We start from the raw sequence: 17,498 nt of genomic DNA on the forward strand, positions 1-17,498 counted from the left end.
TGACCTTTGACCTGAGTGGCCTGTTTCTATACTATAAATGCATTGTAGTACTTCATAACGGCGCATAGAACAAAGAGCAGCAACGCACAGGAACAGTCCGCAAGCTTTGTTCTGGAGAGTCCTGTCATCTGCACCCCATGTTGCGCCAGCCCTGTTTTGGATGGGTGCGTTTTTCGCTGGCATCGTGGAGAATTGGGCATGAGTGTTTGGGCCTTCATCTGCAGGGCACAAATCACTTTGACACCTGCCATCAGTGAGTTTCCCAGTCTGCCATAGCTGGCACCAGCAGATAGAATCATACAGCGCAGAAGAGGCCCTTCGGCCCATCAAGTCCGCACCGATACATTAGCAAAACCAGACTTCCCCACCTTATCCCATCTGCCAGCACTTGGCCCACAGCCCTGAATGTTATGTGCCAAGTGCTCATCCAGGTACTTTTTAAAGGATGTGAGGCAGAACGCCTCTATCACCCTCCCAGGCAGCGCATTTCAGACCCTCACCACCCTCTGAGGTTTCTCCTCACATCCCCCCTAAACCCCCCACCCCTCACCTTGATTCTATGTCCCTTCCAGACTGACCCTTTAACTAAGGGGAACAGCCGCTCCCTATCCACCCTGTCCATGTCCCTCCTAATCTTGTACACCTCGATCAGGTCGCCCCTCAGTCTTCTCTGCTCCCACTCAACCTACCCAAGCCTACTCAACCTCATTCCATAACTTAATTGTCAATCCCAGGCAGCATCCTGCTGAATCTCCTCTGCACCCCTTCCAGTGCAATCACATCCTTCCTATAATGTGGTGCCCACACAGTACTCCAGCCTCATCAAACCATGCCAACCTAAATCTGATTATTGGCCATCCCCGTGAATTCCCCCCCTGTCCCTTACCACCCACCATTAAACCCCTTGGCAGGAGCATGAGAGAATTCGGCCCGTAGTTTCATGTTGTTAAAAAGTAGGGTAATATATTTTGGCGGAGGTGTAGTATAAAGGGTTAACAGATGGGATATGCTAATATACAGCTTCGATGATCATGTACCGCCGATATTATGCTGTCATGTGTTAGACCCAAGTGCAGTTCGAAACATGCCTAAGGGCACCATGTCTACTCTGTAACCTGTTGAGATGCAGTGTTAATAAACAAACATCACACAGATCCCAGAGTATGTCTAAGAATCACGTCTCATGTCTAGAGTCCTGGACAGAAGGATCCAAGCTCAAGAGACAGACTGACAAAACATCTCAAAAATGTGCATTTCTTGTGAATATTACTACGTGTTCATGTTATTATCCTTTCATGAAATGCAGATCCCAGGCGAGTCCTTGCCTAGCTATTGTTCGGTATTGTTTTAGGGTGGCACATTGGTCAGCACTGCTGTCTCACCATGCCAGGGACCTGGGTTCAATTCCCGGCTTGGGTCACTGTCTGCGTGTTCAGTTCAGTCGGGCAGCGTGGTCAGTGCAGGCTTGGAGAGCGGAAGGATCGGTTCCTGTGCTGTAATTTTCTTTGATCTTTGTTCTCCCCATGGGTTTCCTCCGGGTGCTCCAGTTTTTTTTCCCAGACTCCAAAGATGTGTGAGTTAGGTGGATTGACCATGCTGAATTGCCTCTTAGTGTCAGGGAGATTAGCAGGGTATATATTTGGGGTGACGGGGATAGGCTGGGATTGTTGTCAGTGTAGACTCGATGGGCTGAATGGACTCCTTCTGTACTGTAGGGATTCTATGACAGTAAGAAGTCTCAGGTTAAAGTCCAACCAATTTATTTGATAGTAAACCCACAAGCTTTCAGAAACGCTGTTCCTTCGTCAGATGAGTGGAAAGTTCTGATCAGAGAAGGGCAGATAAAGTCACACAGTTTACAGAACATCTCACTTACTGTCCTGTCTGGAGACAATACACATCTCTTTAACCTATGCCTAATGCTATCTCCACTCACATTGTTTGCACCTTTAAGACTTGATTAGCAGGTTAGCTGTAAAGACTCACATTCTAATCAGTATTCTGTAAACTGTGTGTGCTTTTATATGCCCTGTTTCTGAACAGAACTCTCCACTCACCTGATGAAGGAACAACATTTCCAAAAGCTTGTGGCATTTACTATCAAGTAAACCTGTTGGACTCCTCCTGTCGGGGGAGTTGTAGACAGTGAGGATGGATGTTACAGTTTGCAGAAGGACATAGATAAGGGGCAGAGCTGGGCTGAGAGGTGGCAAATGGAGTTTAATGCGGAAAAGTGTGAGGTGATTCACATCGGTAAGAGTCACAGGAGTACAGAATCTAGGGCTAATGGAAGGACTCTTGGTAGTGTCGACGAGCAGAGAGATCTCGGGGTACATGTGCATAGATCCCTGAAAGTTGGCACCCAGGTTGATAAGGTTGTTAAGAAGGCGTACGGTGTGTTAGCTTTTATTGGTAGAGGGATTGAATTTCGGAGCCATGAGATCATGTTGTAACTGTACAAAACTCTGGTGCGGCCGAACTTGGAGCACTGCATGCAGTCCTGGTCGCCGCATTATAAGAAAGATGTGGAGGCATTGGAAAGGGTGCAGAGGAGGTTTACCAGGATGTTGCCTAGTATGGTGGGAAGGTCTTATGAGGAAAGGCTGAGGGACTTGAGGTTATTTTCGTTAAAAAGAAGGTTGAGAGGTGACCTAATTGAGGCATACAAGATGATCAGAGGGTTAGATAGGGGGGACAGTGAGGGCCTTTTTCCTTGAATGGTGACAGTGAACACGAGGGGACATAGCTTTAAATTGAGGGGTGGTAATTATAGGATGGATGTCAGAGGTAGGTTCTTTACTCAGAGGGTAGTAAGGGCGTGGAATGCCCTGCCTGCAGCAGTTGTGGACTTGCCAACTTTAAGGGCGTTCAAATGGTCAGTGGATAGGCATATGGATAACATTGGAATAGTTTAGGTTAGAGGGTCATTAGATTGGTTCCACTGGTTGGCGCAACATCGAGGGCCGAAGGGCCTGTACTGCGCTGTAATGTTCTATGTTCTATGACTTTAAGCTGGTGTTGTGAGACTTCTTTCTGTGTTTACCCAAGTCCAACGCCGGCATCTCCACATCAGGATTCTATGATTCAGGTGTCACTGGCAAAGCCAACATTTGTTGCCCATCCCTATTTGCCCTTCACCTGATTGCCAAGGGTCTGGGGTCACGTGTGCCAGGCCAACCTGGGTAAGGATGGCAGATTTAGTGACTCAGATGGGTTTTTAACCACAATCAATTGATAGTTCCATATCCACGGTGAGTGAATCCAACTTTCGAATCCAGATTTCATTAATTGAATTCAAATTCCATCAGCTGCAATGGTGGGATTTGAACCGGTGTCCCCAGGGCATTGGCCCCAACAGCTGGATTACTCATCCAGTGACATTACCACAATGCCCACCAGCTTCCCCTCACGTATCACGGTTGATTTAGTGAGGTGCTTTCCTGTTAGTAAAATGCAGCCAGTCAGACTCCGCATCACCCCTGACTCCTGTACTTTGCAGGGAATAAAGCCCCACAATGGGTAGGCACGCCAGCCTGGGACCTGTGGGAAAGAATAGCTCTTTTAAAGATGATGGATATTCCACGCCGAGCTTGCTATTTGGAGAGCGGCAGATGTGGATGACAGTGTTTGTCTTGTGTGCTGGCAGGGCTATCGTTTGCACACTCGTGCCCTGTCAGACATAAGTGATGGTGTTCTCTGCATGGGTAGCACAGACTGAGCCCCAGGAATAAATCTTCAGCTTTATCCTGTCATAAGGCAGCAACATGAGAACAGAACAGGTCTTCCTAAACCCATTAAACAAAGCTGGTCGGAAATTAGATTTCACACAGCAAGACAAAGGCCTGTATTTATAGAATCACATCAGCAGCGCACAATGAGGTGCAGTCACTGTAATGTAGACAAACACAACCGCTACTCTGAGCACAGTAAGATTTCACAGAGTGATAGGCCAGTAGCTTGTTTTCAATGGGCGGGGATATTGAGTGATCTTGTTTTAAGTAGTACCTCGACGTAAGAACTAGGAGCAGGAGTCGGCCATCTGGCCCTTGAGCCTGCTCCGCCGTTCAATGAGATCATGGCTGATCTCTTCATGGACTCAGCTCCACTTAATGATGGCGGAGTGGTCAGCACTGCTGCCTCACAGCGCCAGGGACCCGGGTTCAATTCCAGCCTCGGGTCACTGTCTGCATGGAGTTTGCACATTCTCCCTGTGTCTGCTTGGGTTTCCTCCTGTTTCCTCCCACATTCCAAAGATGTGCGGGTTAGGTGGATTGACCAGGTTAAATTGCCCCTTAGTGTCAGGGGGATTAGCAGGGTAAATGTGTGGGATTATGGGGATGGGGCCTTAATGGGATTGTGGTCGGTGCAGACTCCTTCTGCACTATTTGGACTCTATGATTCTACCCACTCGCTCACCATAACCTTTAATCCCTTTACTGTTCAAAAATGTATCTATCCTCGCCTTAAAAACACTCAATGAAATAGCCTTTAATCTATAATCTCTCAATCGGGCAGCCTGAGTCTCCGATATTAAAGCTGGCATAGTGGTAATGTCACTGGTATGAGTAATCCAAGTGTCAGGACAAGCGCTCTAGGGACACGGGTTCAAATCCCACCATCGCAACTGATAAAATTCAACTAATAAAATCTGGACTCGAAAGTTAGATTAAGTAACTGTGGATATGAAACTATCCATTGTTGCAAAAACCCATCTGATTCACTAAATCTGCCATCCTTAGCCAGTATGCTCTTGCCCATGTGACTCCAGACGCATGGCAATCAGTTCAAGGGTAAATAGAAAAACACCGGGGATACTCAGTAGGTCAGACCGTATCTTCGAAGAGAGAAACAAGGTTAACGTTGGGGTTTCAGACACTAACAGCTCAAAATACACAGCAGCAGTATTTTCAGAATTATTTTTTGCGATCCTGGACATGCGATTTTCTCACATGCCCAGAATCATAGAATTTCTGCAGAGCAGAAGGAGGCCATTTGACCCATCGAGTCTGTACCGACCCCGATTGATATGCTGACAGAATATCTTACTCAGGCCCACTCCCCTATCCTGTCCCCATAACGCCACACATTTACCATAACTGATCCACCTAACCTGCACATCTCAGGACACTAAGCAGCAATTTAGAATAGCCAATCCTCCTAACCTGCACATCTTGGGACACTAAAGGACAATTTAGCATGGCCAATCCTCCCAACCTGCGTATCCTTGGACTGTGGGAGGAAACCAGAGCACCCGGAGGAAACCCACGCAGACACGGGGAGAACATGCAAACTCCGCCCAGACAGTCAGCTGAGGCCGGAATTGAACCCGTGTCCCTAGCACTGTGAGGCAGCAGCGCTAACCACTGTGCCACTGTTTTCTCCCCCACAACCCCAATTGCCCACTTTAGGTGCATTGACCCAAACAGGCATTAATGCATCTAACCAGCACATCTTTTAGACTGTGGGAGGAAACCGAAGCACCCGGAGGAAACCCACACAGACACAGGGAGAATGTGCAGGCTCCACACAGTCACCCAAGCCGGGAATCGAACCTGAAACCTGGCGCTGTGAGGCAGCAGTGTTAACTACTGTGCCACCGCGCTGCCCTCCCTAAACAAAACCACAAGGGTCTGGAGTTGGCAGCGTTTTTGATGGAAATCTCTTAACATTCACCATTATTGTCCCATCAAATTTGACTACAACCTTTGGATTTGCTGCAAACACAGATGAACATGGAAGTCTTGAGGATACTGCACTGTGGACATTACACTCTCTGTTCCCGAGAGCCAGCAATGATCAATCACATCGATTAATCTGGTGTAGACCACCTCTTCCTACACTTATACGACTGCTGAATAGTTAAGCCCTGTTCCATGAGGGTGACTGAGTTTTTAATCATTATCTGAGTGATAACAACTGCTAAACAAATGAGCTGCCTCTGAAATATGTGTGGAATGTTGGTAAATATCTCCACTACGATGGATTTTCTAACAATAATTGTTAAATAATTTAATAGCTGATGACATTTCAGCCTTCACCCCACCTACTGCCCCGATCTTTACTTCACTTGATGTCTAAAGAAAAGTGATTTGGTTATCAGTGCTTTTCATTTCCTGGTTGGCTGTCTGTGAGAATTCTTCAATCTGATTGGCTACGTGAATTGACTGGTGCTATCACCGCAGCTCCACACAGGGAATCATAAGACATAGGAGCAGAATTAGGCCACTCGGCCCATCGAGTCTGCCCTGCCATTCAATCATGGCTGATATTTTTCTCTTTTCCAATTCTCACGCGTTCTCCCCATAACCCCTGATCCCCTTATTAATCAAGAATTTATCTATCTCTGTCTTAAAGACACTCAATGACCCGGCCCCCACAGCCTTCTGTGGCAAAGAGTTCCACACATTCACTACCCTCTGGCTGAAGAAATTCCTCCTCATCTCTGTTTTAAAGGATCATCCCTTTAGCCTGAGGTTGTGCCCTCTGGTTCTAGTTTTTCCTACTAGTGGAAACACCCTCTCCACGTCCATTCTATCCAGGCCATGCAGTATCCTGCAAGCTTCAATAAGATCCCCCCCTCATCCTTCTAAACTCCAACGAGTACAGACCCAGAGTCCTCAACCATTCCTCATACAACAAGCTCTTCGCTCCAGGGATCATTCTTGTGAACTACTGTTAAAGAACACGACAATTAATAGCACTTTGAGAGAGATTGAATCCTTGCCACAGAGATCGTTACATCTCTTAAGCATGCTTTCTTTAAGGTCAACAATTACTTTCCATGAGTGAGTCTGTGGAATCCTGATGGGCAGGTCTAGAATTTATCTCAGCTGATCCACGCCATGTCCTCCCCTGCCAACCCTTGCTAGTGAGAACTTTACCAATAGCCCCTCTTATAGTATAACCATGGTATTCTAGCAGAACCAATATTAAGAGGGAGATGATGGCCCAGTGGTATAAACACTAGGCTATTAATTCAGCTAATGTTCAGGTTCGAACCCTGCCTTGGCAGATCCGGAATTTGAATTCAATAAAAGATATCTGGAATTAAGAATCTACTGATGACCATTGTCGGAAAAACCCATCTGGTTCACTAATGTCCTTTAGGGAAGGAAATCTGCCATCCCTTCCTGGTCTGGTCTACATGTGATTCCAGAGCCACATCAATTGTCTCTCAATTGCTCTCAGGCAACTAGGAATGGACAATAATTGCTGGCGAGTCCAGCGACACCTATGCCCCACGAATGGATAAAATAAGAATTAACCAAAAGCAAATCATTGCGGAGGCTGGAATCTGAAACAAAAACAGCAAAATGCTGGAAAATCTTAGCAGGTCTGACAGCATCCGTGGTGAGAGAATAGAGCCAACGTTTCAAGTCTGGATGACCCTTAGTCAGAACTATAGATAAAGAAGATCGGACAAGATTTATACAGTAAGGCAAGAAGGTCTCACACCCTCCTGACACTTGCCATTCCAACACACAACCCTACTCACAAAAGGGCAGTGGTTAGCACTAAGAAACTTATCGGCTATGTTTGGGGCAGCATGGTACCATCATATGTTTAATACAGTATAACCTGGGCAGCACGAAGGCACAGTGGTTAGCACCGCTGCCCCACAGCGCCAGGGATCTGTGTTCAATTCTGGCCTTGGGTGACTGTCTGTGTGGAGTTCGCACATTCTCCCCATGTCCGCACGGGTTTCCTCCGGGTGCTCCGGTTTCCTCCTAGAGTCCACAAACATGCAGGTTAGGTTGATTGGCCGTGCTAAACTATCCCTTACAGCCACGGGATTAGGAGGGTAAATATGTGGGACTACGGGGAATAAGGCCTGGGAAGGATTGTTGGAACTGTAGACTCGATGGGCCGAATGGCCTCCTTCTGCACTTTATGGATTCGATGAATGGGTTTGAGAAACTTATTGTCCATGATTGAATGATGGAACAAAAGCGATGGGCCAAATGTCCTTCTCCTACACCTTATGGTCTCACTGAGACACAAACGGACTGACTAGTCAGCTGGTGGACGAAGCTGCCCCTCGATTGGAGGATGACGCCTGCTCAGGGTCACGACCTTCTTGGCCACGGGTGACGGAACAGGCCGATTCTGGAGCCAGGGATCTATGATCCCAGGGGGGTGGGAGCAGCAGTGGGATCCGGGGGGCGGGATTTGCTTCTCTCCTTCTTTCCCCCTCAGCCCTCGCTCTGCCTCAGTGTAGAGACGTCAGTGCGCTTGGAGACAGGACCGGAAGGGAAAAGACTATTAGGATCACCAGGAGAGAATGTGCACCAGCAGCCCCCGTGTTAATCCCACAGTGCGAGCAAACAGTCTGGTATTCAGTCGCACGCACGCCATCCTTTCACCAGCTGTCTGTGTAATTCAGATGCCTGCCTCCTCTTGTGCTGGCTCTTGCCTGTGGTTGTATTTTAATTCACTGTGCAAACAGAGGCTGACTTTACCCTTACAAACCCAGGCCTGGACACATCGGCTTCACTTCTGCATCACACCAGGCAGTTTGTGGGGGAAATCAGAAAGGTGCTGCGTGTTTAGGCAGGCTAGTTTCCATCGCAGCCCCCATCCCCTCTCTCTCTCTCTCTCTCTCTGGCTCTACATGTGGGCCAGGAAAATGCCGGAAGGACTAAACCGAAGCAATGATCTAATGCAGTTGTGGAATTCTCATTGAAGCCAGCAAGGACTTGTTTAGAATAAGAGTATTCATCTGAGCAATAAGCCAGACTGACAGCGTTCCGTATTGTTTTCACTGCGAGCTGTTGCCATGACAAAAATGGGAGTCACCCCTTATCTTAAATGCTTCGATTGTGTTCACATTCGCTCTGTTAAAGTGGCCGAGAAATCCGTCTGAACCCAGAGTCCCTCCGTGCCAATACGGATCCAACACACTCTGCACTCACCACTGTAAATAACTGTGTCTTTTTTTATTCATTCACAAGACATGATCTCCACTGGCTGGGCCAGCATTTATTGCCCGTCCCTAGTTGCCCTTGGAGGGCAATTGAGGGCCAATCACATTGCTGTGGCTCTGGAGTCGCGTGTAGGCCAGACTCAGTAAGGACGGCAGACTTCCTTCCCCAAAGGACATTAGTGAACCAGATGGGTTTTTCCGACAATAGTTTCACAGTCATCAGTAGATTCTTAATTCCAGATATCTTTTATTGATTTTTAATTCCACCATCTGCCGAGGTGGGATTCGAACCCGGGTCCCCAGAACATTAGCTGAGTTTCTGGATTAATAGTCTAGGGATAATACCACTCAGCCATCACCTCCCCAGTGAGTTCGATCACTAGAATAATAGAAATATTGATTTTTTTACACACAGAATTATGGAATAATGTACAGAAGGAGGCCATTCGGCCCATCGAGGCTGCACTGACAACAGTCCCACCCAGCCCCTGTCCCAGTAACCTCATGTATTTACCCTGCTAATCCTCCCTGACACTGAGGGTCAATTTAGCAATCACTGGGTTAACCGCTGTGCTACCATGCTGCCCAGAACAAACAACAAAGAACAGTACCACACAAGAGCAGGCCCCTTGGCCCTCCAAGCCTGCCCCAATCACATTGTCCTATCTAGACCAACTACCTGTATCCCTCTATTCCCCGTCTGTTCATGCGTCTATCCAGGTAAGTCTTAAATGTCGTTGTAACTGCCTCAACCACCTCACTTGGCAGTGCGTTACAGGCCCCCACCACCCTCTGTGACAAAAAACGTCCCCCGCACCTCTCCACTGAACCTTTCCCCCCTTATCTTGAACTTGTGCCCCCTTGAAATTGTCATTTCTGTCCTGGGAAAAAGCTTCCAACATTCCCCCTATCCATACCCCTCATAACGTCTATCAGGTCGTCCGTCTCAGCCTCCATCTTTCCAGGGAGAACAATCCCACTTCATTCAATCTCTCCTCATCGCTAAGACCCTCCATACCTGGCAACATCCTGGTAAACCTTTCCTGTACTCTCTCTGCAAAGCCCCCAAGTCCATGAGAAGAAAGATTTGCTTTTATTTAGCTCTGTAATGTACTTCTTGGCATAAATCCCAAAGGCACTGTGCCGCCATTGCTGTGAACTCGCCAGTTTGGCTCAAAGGTTAGTGCCGTGGCAGATCACTTTAATGCAGGGAAGTGCAAAGAGATACTTTTCAATAGAAGGGCCATCAACGCGACTAGGGCTGGGCAGTAAGTGTGGCCTCGCCATGGCGGCAGACATCCCAGGATAAAGGGCCTCTAAAGTTGTGTGTTCATTCCACCAGATGGTGGTCAATATACTGAGGATGAGGCAGAGAAGAATTAACGATGGCAGCCAAAACCTTGGTTGGTGAGAAAGTCCCGAGGAAGCGTTGGGAGAAAGGGACATGGAAAGATCACATCGGGATGTACAGCACAGAAACAGACCTTTTGCCCAACCAGTGGTGCTGTTCGTGACTCAGTGGAGCCTGTTCCCATGGTTCTTCCCAAAGGATCTTGGGGTCCGGGTCCACAGGACTCTTAAATCAGCCTCGCAGGTGGAGGATGTGGTCAAGAAGGCGTATGGTGTACTGGCCTTCATTAATCGAGGGATTGAGTTTAGGAGTCGGGAGGTAATGCTGCAACTTTATAAGACCCTTGTCAGGCCTCATTTGGAGTACTGTGCGCAGTTCTGGTCACCTCACTATAGGAAAGACGTAGAAGCTATTGAGAGGGTACAGAGGAGATTTACAAGGATGTTGCCTGGACTGGGAGGCATGCCTTATGAAGTTAGGTTGAGGGAACTGGGACTCTTTTCCCTGGAGAGACGAAGGTTGAGAGGCAACCTGATAGAGGTTTATAAAATGTTGAGAGGAATAGGTAGGGTGGATTCTCAGAGGCTATTTCCCCGGGTTGAAATGGTCGCTACGAGAGGACACAGATTTAAGGTGCGGGGAGGAAAGTACAGAGGAGATGTTAGGGGTAAGTTTTTCACTCAGAGGGTGGTGAGTGAATGGAATCGGCTGCCATCAGTGGTGGTGGAGGCGAACTCGCTGGGGTCTTTTAAAAGACTTCTGGATGAGTATATGGGGTTTTATGGGATTGGGGGTTATAGATAGGTGTTGATGTGATTGGCGCAACTCGTGGGCCGAAGGGCCTGTTTGTGCTGTAGTGTTCTATGTTCTATGTTCTATGTTCCTCATAGAATCATAGAATCCCTGTAATGCAGGAGGAGACCATTCGGCCCATTGAGTCTGCACCAATTGCCTGAAAGAGCACCCCACCCAGGCCCTCTAACCCAACCCTAACCCCATAACCGTGCGCATTTACCTTGAATAAATCCACCTAACCTACACATCTTGGGATACTAAGGGGCAATTTAACATGGCTAACCCATCTAACCCGCACATCTTGGGAACACTAACAGGCAACTTAGCATGGCCAATCCACCTAACCTGCACAGTTTTGGACACTAAGAGGCAAGTTAGCATGGCCAATCCACCCAATCTGCACACCTTGGGAAACTAAGGAGCAATTTAACATGGCTAATCTACCTAATCCACACATCTTGGGACACTAAGGGGCAATTTGCCATGGCTAATACACCTAATCTGCACATCTTTGGACACTAAGAGGCAATTTAGCATGGCCAATCCACCTAACCGGCACATTTTTAGACATTGAGAGGCAATTTTGCATGGCCAATCCACCTAACCTGAGTATCTTTGACTGTGGGAGGAAACCGGAGCACCCGGAGGAAACCCACGCGGACGCAGGGAGAATGTGCAGTCTCCGCACAGACAGTGACCCAAGCCGGAGATCGAACCCGGATCCCCGGCACTGTGAGGCAGCAGTGCTAACCACTGTGCCACCGTGCCACTGTTTGAGACAGTAATATGACCGGTTACACTGTACCTCTTAAACTGGTGTGTGGACTTGTACCCCTTAACTGAGATAACCTGGACGGCAGAATGCCCTTTGTAGCCACCCTCTGTACAGACCTACCTCCACAGAGAGAGGAGGGCAAGAAGCTGACAGAATGATAGAGGAGAGAACGAAACCATTAATAAGAATGATTGAACTTAGAATGTATCGGCTTTGTTTTTCTCTCCCTCTCTTTCTTTTGGCTTCTCTATGATACAGAATTGTAATGTTTTGCTCCACTGCCCATTCTGATAGCTTCAACGGGTGTCCTGGGAAGAGTTATAGCGTGTGACAGTCTAAGGAGAGATGAATGAATGGAAACTGAACACTGAGGTGTCCTGGGGGCTGCAGTGATATGAATGCTGCTCTCGCTGTATCGCTCAAACAAAAAAACATGCATAAGACCAATACTGCTTTCCATTTCCGTGTTAGCTGTGTTATCAGAACGGATTAATATCCATATTCCACCAACATTTGTGTCAGCGGTGCTAATTAAACCAGGCATAACCTGCTGAAATAGTTGCCATGATAATGAAAATGTTTAATCTAAAGGGTCTAAAGAATGTTAATCCTGGGGTCTTGATGGGTTCAATGACAGGGGTGTGATTATTCACCAGTTTAGAATCAGAGAATCCCTACAGTGCAGAAGGAGGCCATTTGGCCCATCGAGTCTGCACTGACCACAGTCCCACCCAGGCCCCATCCACATAAATCCACTTATTTACTCTGCTAGTCTCCCTGACACTAAGGGCAGAATTTTATCACATCCGCCCAAAGCTCGTACAATCCCGTCCAAGGCCAGCGGTGAATTCTGTTCTCCGAGCCTGGCCCAGCCCCGGAATCGGGGCAGCGTACCAGTAAAATACCGGCCTCACGGTCAACTTAGCATGGCCACTCAACCTAACCCACACATCTTTGGACTGTGGGAGGAAACGGTGGCACAGTGGTTAGCACTGCTGCCTCACAACGCCGGATACTCAGGTTCAATTCCGGCTTTGGGTCGCTGACTGTGTGGAGGCTGCGCGTTCTCCCCATGTCTGCGTGGGTTTCCTCCAGGGGCTCCGGTTTCCTCCCACAGTCTGAAAATGTGCAGGTTAGGTGGATTGGCCATGCTAAATTGCCCCCTAGTGTCAGGGGGACAAGCTAGGGCAATGCATGACATTATGGGGATAGGGCCTGAATGGGATTGTGGACAGTGCAGACTCAATGGGCTGAATGGCCCCCTCCTGCACTATAGAGATTTAATGAAACCAGAAGACCTGGAGGAAACCCACGCAGACATGGGGAGAATGTGTAGATTCCACACAGACAGTGACCCAAGAATCGAACCCAGGTCCCTGGTGCTGTGAGGCAGCAGTGCTAACCATTGTGCCACCGCAGCTTCTTCCATTGTCCTTGGGAAGAGATATCGCTGAGACACTGTCTCGGAAACAAATGGTCCTTGTAGTTTGTGTGGCTGGCTGCATTATACTCTGTCATTGCTGGAGGGTACCAGGTATGAGTTTCTGTCACTGATATTTTTTAATGAACTTCAGGAAGACGGATAGAATCTTACAGCACAGAATGAGTCCATTTAAGGACAAAAACACAAGAAATAGGGGCAGGAGTAGGCCACTCGGCCTATCGAGCCTGTTCTGCCATTCAATACTATCACGGCTGATTTTGGAATTAATCTCTAGTCCACCTCCCATGTCCCTTAAATTCCTGAGAGAGTAAAACTCTGTCTGTCCCAGCCTTAAATATATTCAGCGATCCACAACCCCTGGGGTACAGAATTCCGAAGATACTCTTCATTTGAGTCCAAAGTGATAATAAAGTTGGGTCCATTATTCTCACCCTGCTTCTTTCTAAAATACCATTCCATAAGTCCCACTCCCCTCTGGCCCATTTTCCCCATTCCTTGCCTTTTATTTTCGTCTTCAGGCATTTATCCAACTCCCCCTTTCAAAAACTTACTTTTACTTTATATTCAGGAAATATTTACTCGTTGTTGTATACATGGGCAGCATGGTGGCACAGTGGTTAGCACTGCTGCCTCGCAACGCCAGGGACCTGGGTTCAATTCCCAGCTTGGGGCACTGTGCGAAGTTTGCACATTGTCCCTGTGTCTGAGGGGGTTTCCTCTGGGTGTCATGCCAAATTGCCCCTTGGTGTCCAAAGATCTGCAGGTTATGTGGATTGGCTATGCTAAATTGCCTCTAGGTGTCCAAAGATGTGCAGGTTAGGTGGATTGGCCATGCTAAATTGCCCTTTGGTGTCCAAAGATGTGCAGGTTAGGTGGATTGGCCATGCTAAATTGCCCTTTGGTGTCCAAAGATGTGCAGGTTAGGTGGATTGGCCATGCTAAATTGCCCTTTGGTGTCCAAAGATGTGCGGGTTAGGTGGATTGGCTGTGCTAAATTATCCCTTGGTGTCTATAGATATTCAGGTTAGGTGGGTTGGCCATGGTAAATTGCCTCTTGGTGTCCAAAGATCTGCAGGTTAGGGGGATTAGTGGGGTAAATACAAGGGGTTACAGGGATAGGGCCTGGGTAAGAAGAAAATGATGGGTCAGTGCAGATCCAATGGGCTGAATGGCCTCCGCTGTAGGGATTCTATGATAAAATAATTTGAGAGTAGAGGTGCCCTGAGTCAAAGCGATTGAGGGATTCTGAATATCATTTGAACTGGACACCGGTATGTCTTTGTGAGGTAAATGCTGATCAGCCCCTTAGGGACGGCACGGTGGACAGTGGTTAGCACCGCTGCCTCACAGCGCCAGAGACCCAGGTTCAATTCTGGCCTTGGGTCACTGTCTATGTGGAGTTTGTACATTCTCCCCATGTCTGCGTGGGTTTCCTCCGGGTGCTCTGGTTTCCTCCCACAGTCCAAAGATGTGCGGGTGAGGGGTGGTTGGCCAGGCTAAATTGACCCTAGTGTCCGGGTAAATGTGCGGGGTTACGGGAATAGGGCCTGGGTGGGATTGTGGTTGGTACAGAGACGATGGGCAGAACGACCTCCTTCTGTACTATAGGGATCCTGTGAGCTGTAATTCTCGCTAACATCCCTGTGTCGACCCCACAGTGAATGAGGAAACCTTTGTTGTAGGTTTTACCCAGTCTGTGGCACAGTGACCCAGTGAGGCGTGGGATGCGAGTGTGATAATGACAAGTCTGCTACTGGCAACAGCACGGTGCTGTCATTTATCACTCTGACAGTGTCACTTCCCCTCCTGATGAATCTGTTAATAATATAAACCCTTCTCCGCTCGCAGAAAGCCTGCCTCTGTCGCCAGGCCCGTGTCGCCCATTGGAACCAAACACAGGAGCTGCCTGGCCGGTGTGAGATCAAGGAGTCTCATTTTGAAAGATGGAGGCTGCGTTCAGAACGCTGACAGCTTTAGCTGTACGGGGAGCAGCTGCGTCCCGCTGTGAGGCAGGTCAGAAACCAGAGAAATAAACACAGAAAACGCTGGACAAACCCGGCAGGTCTGGCAGTGATCGCAGAGACAGAAACAGAGTGAACTGCCCTGGTATTGCCAGCACGCAGAATGGCATTCCCCGTTGGCCTCGGGCACGATCTTACAAGTCTCTTACAAGTCCGGCCAACGTCTGAGCCTCCTCTTAGAATCCCTATAGTGCAGAAGGAGGCCATTCAGCCCATCAAGTCTGTACCGACCACAATCCCACCCAGGCCCTATCCCCATAACCCCCTGTCTTTAACCTACTAGTCCTCCTGATACTAAAGGGCAATTTAGCACGGCCAATCCACCTAACCCGCGCATCTTTGGACTGTCGGAGGAAACCGGAGCACCCGGAGGAAACCCACGCAGACATGGGGAGAATGTGCAGACTCCACACAGACAGTGACCCAAACCGGGAATTGAACCCCGGTCCCTGGCGCTGTGATGCAGCAGCGCCAACTACTGTGCCAGTGTGCCAACCTTAGAGTTGAAGAGGGGTTGAAATAGAATACCTACAGTGCAGAATGAGGCCAGTCAGCCCATCAAGAGTGCACCAACAACAATCCCATCCTGGCCCCCACCCTGCAACCCCACACATTTACCCTACTAATCCCCCTCTGCTCCTCCCCCACAACATCCCCCTGACACTAAGGGACAATTCAGCCTGGCCAATCAACTTAACCAGCATATCTTTCAGACTGTGGGAGGAAACCGGAGTTCTCAGAGGAAACCCACACAGACACGGGGAGAATGCGCAAACTCCACACAGTGACCCAAGCTGGGAATTGAACCCGGGTCCCTGGCACGTGAGGCAGCAGTGCTAACCACTGTGCTGTCGTGTCGCCCCGTGATGGATTATATAGAAGGATGGGGGTGGAAAAGGTTGAACAGAATATGTCAGAGCTATGGAGAGATTGACCAGGCACAAGGCCCTTCCCCTGACCAAGGAGCAGCACCCCGAAAGCTTGTGATCTCAAATAAACCTGATGGATTATAACCTGGAGTCGGGTAACCTCTTGTCTTGTCCATCCCAGTCCAACATCAGCATCTCCGCATCAAGACAAAGGGAGTGCTGATGGCAGCATTATGGACTAAAGGTGATGGTTGTGGCACAAATGTCAGACAGCAAAACAGAATAAAGATCAGGACTGAGTGAAAACAAAGCTGAAGGACAAATGACAGATGGCCCTTGTGGGGGGGAGGTGTACGGTGCAGGGGGGGTATGTGTTTCACATCGTTTCAAAGTCTATTGAATATATACGTTAAAAAAGTGCAGGGTTATAGTGCTCCGGTTTCCTCCCACAGTCCAAAGATGTGTGGGTCAGGTGGATTGGCCAGGCTGAATTGCCCCTTAGTATCAGGGGGACTAGCTAGGGTAAATACATGGGGTTATGGGTGGGATTATGGTCAGTGCAACTTCGATGGGCCGAATGGCCTCCTTCTGCACTGTAGGGATTCTATTCTGTGACTCTCCGGTGCCGCTCCATTCACGAGTTTGCACATTCTCCCCGTGTCTGCGTGGGTTTCCCCCAGGTGCTCTGGTCAATGGAGTTTTTGTTGGAACACTAAATTCTCCGTTCTCAACTGCAACAGACACAAACAAGATCAGAGAACGCCGCTCAAAAGCTCATCCCCTGTCCAGCCCTGTTCAATCCAGCTGGTTAGTACTGACCACCATCATCTGCCTCTGAGATCATTGTTGTAAATCTTTCTTGCACCTTCTCCAGTTCCGTCTATATTGGTTTCACTTCACTTTACTGTGCACAGTTCTCCAAGTGTGGTCTAACCGAGGTTTAATGTAACGTCTCCATTCTCAAGCTTTGCAATTCACAGTGGTTAGCACGGCTACCTCACAGCGCCAGGGATTCAATCCCAGGCTTGGGTCACTGTCTGTGTGGAGTCTGTACATTCTCCCTGTGTCTCTGGGTGCTCTAGTTTCCTCCCACAGTCCAAAAAACATGCTGGTTAGATGCATTGGCCATGCTAAATTCTCTCTCAGTGTACCTGAACAGGCACCAGAGTGTGGCAACGAGGGAGTTTTCGCAGTAACTTCATTGTGGTGTCAATGTAAACCTACTTGTAACACTAACAAATGTCACACAACTCCTGAGTGTACAGTTCTGGTCACCCTATTATAGAAAATATATCATTAAACTAGAAAGAGTGCGGAAAA

Source organism: Carcharhinus amblyrhynchos, chromosome 23 (genome assembly GCF_965287045.1).
Source record: "Carcharhinus amblyrhynchos chromosome 23, sCarAmb.v2.hapA, whole genome shotgun sequence".
Classification (NCBI taxonomy): domain Eukaryota; kingdom Metazoa; phylum Chordata; class Chondrichthyes; order Carcharhiniformes; family Carcharhinidae; genus Carcharhinus; species Carcharhinus amblyrhynchos.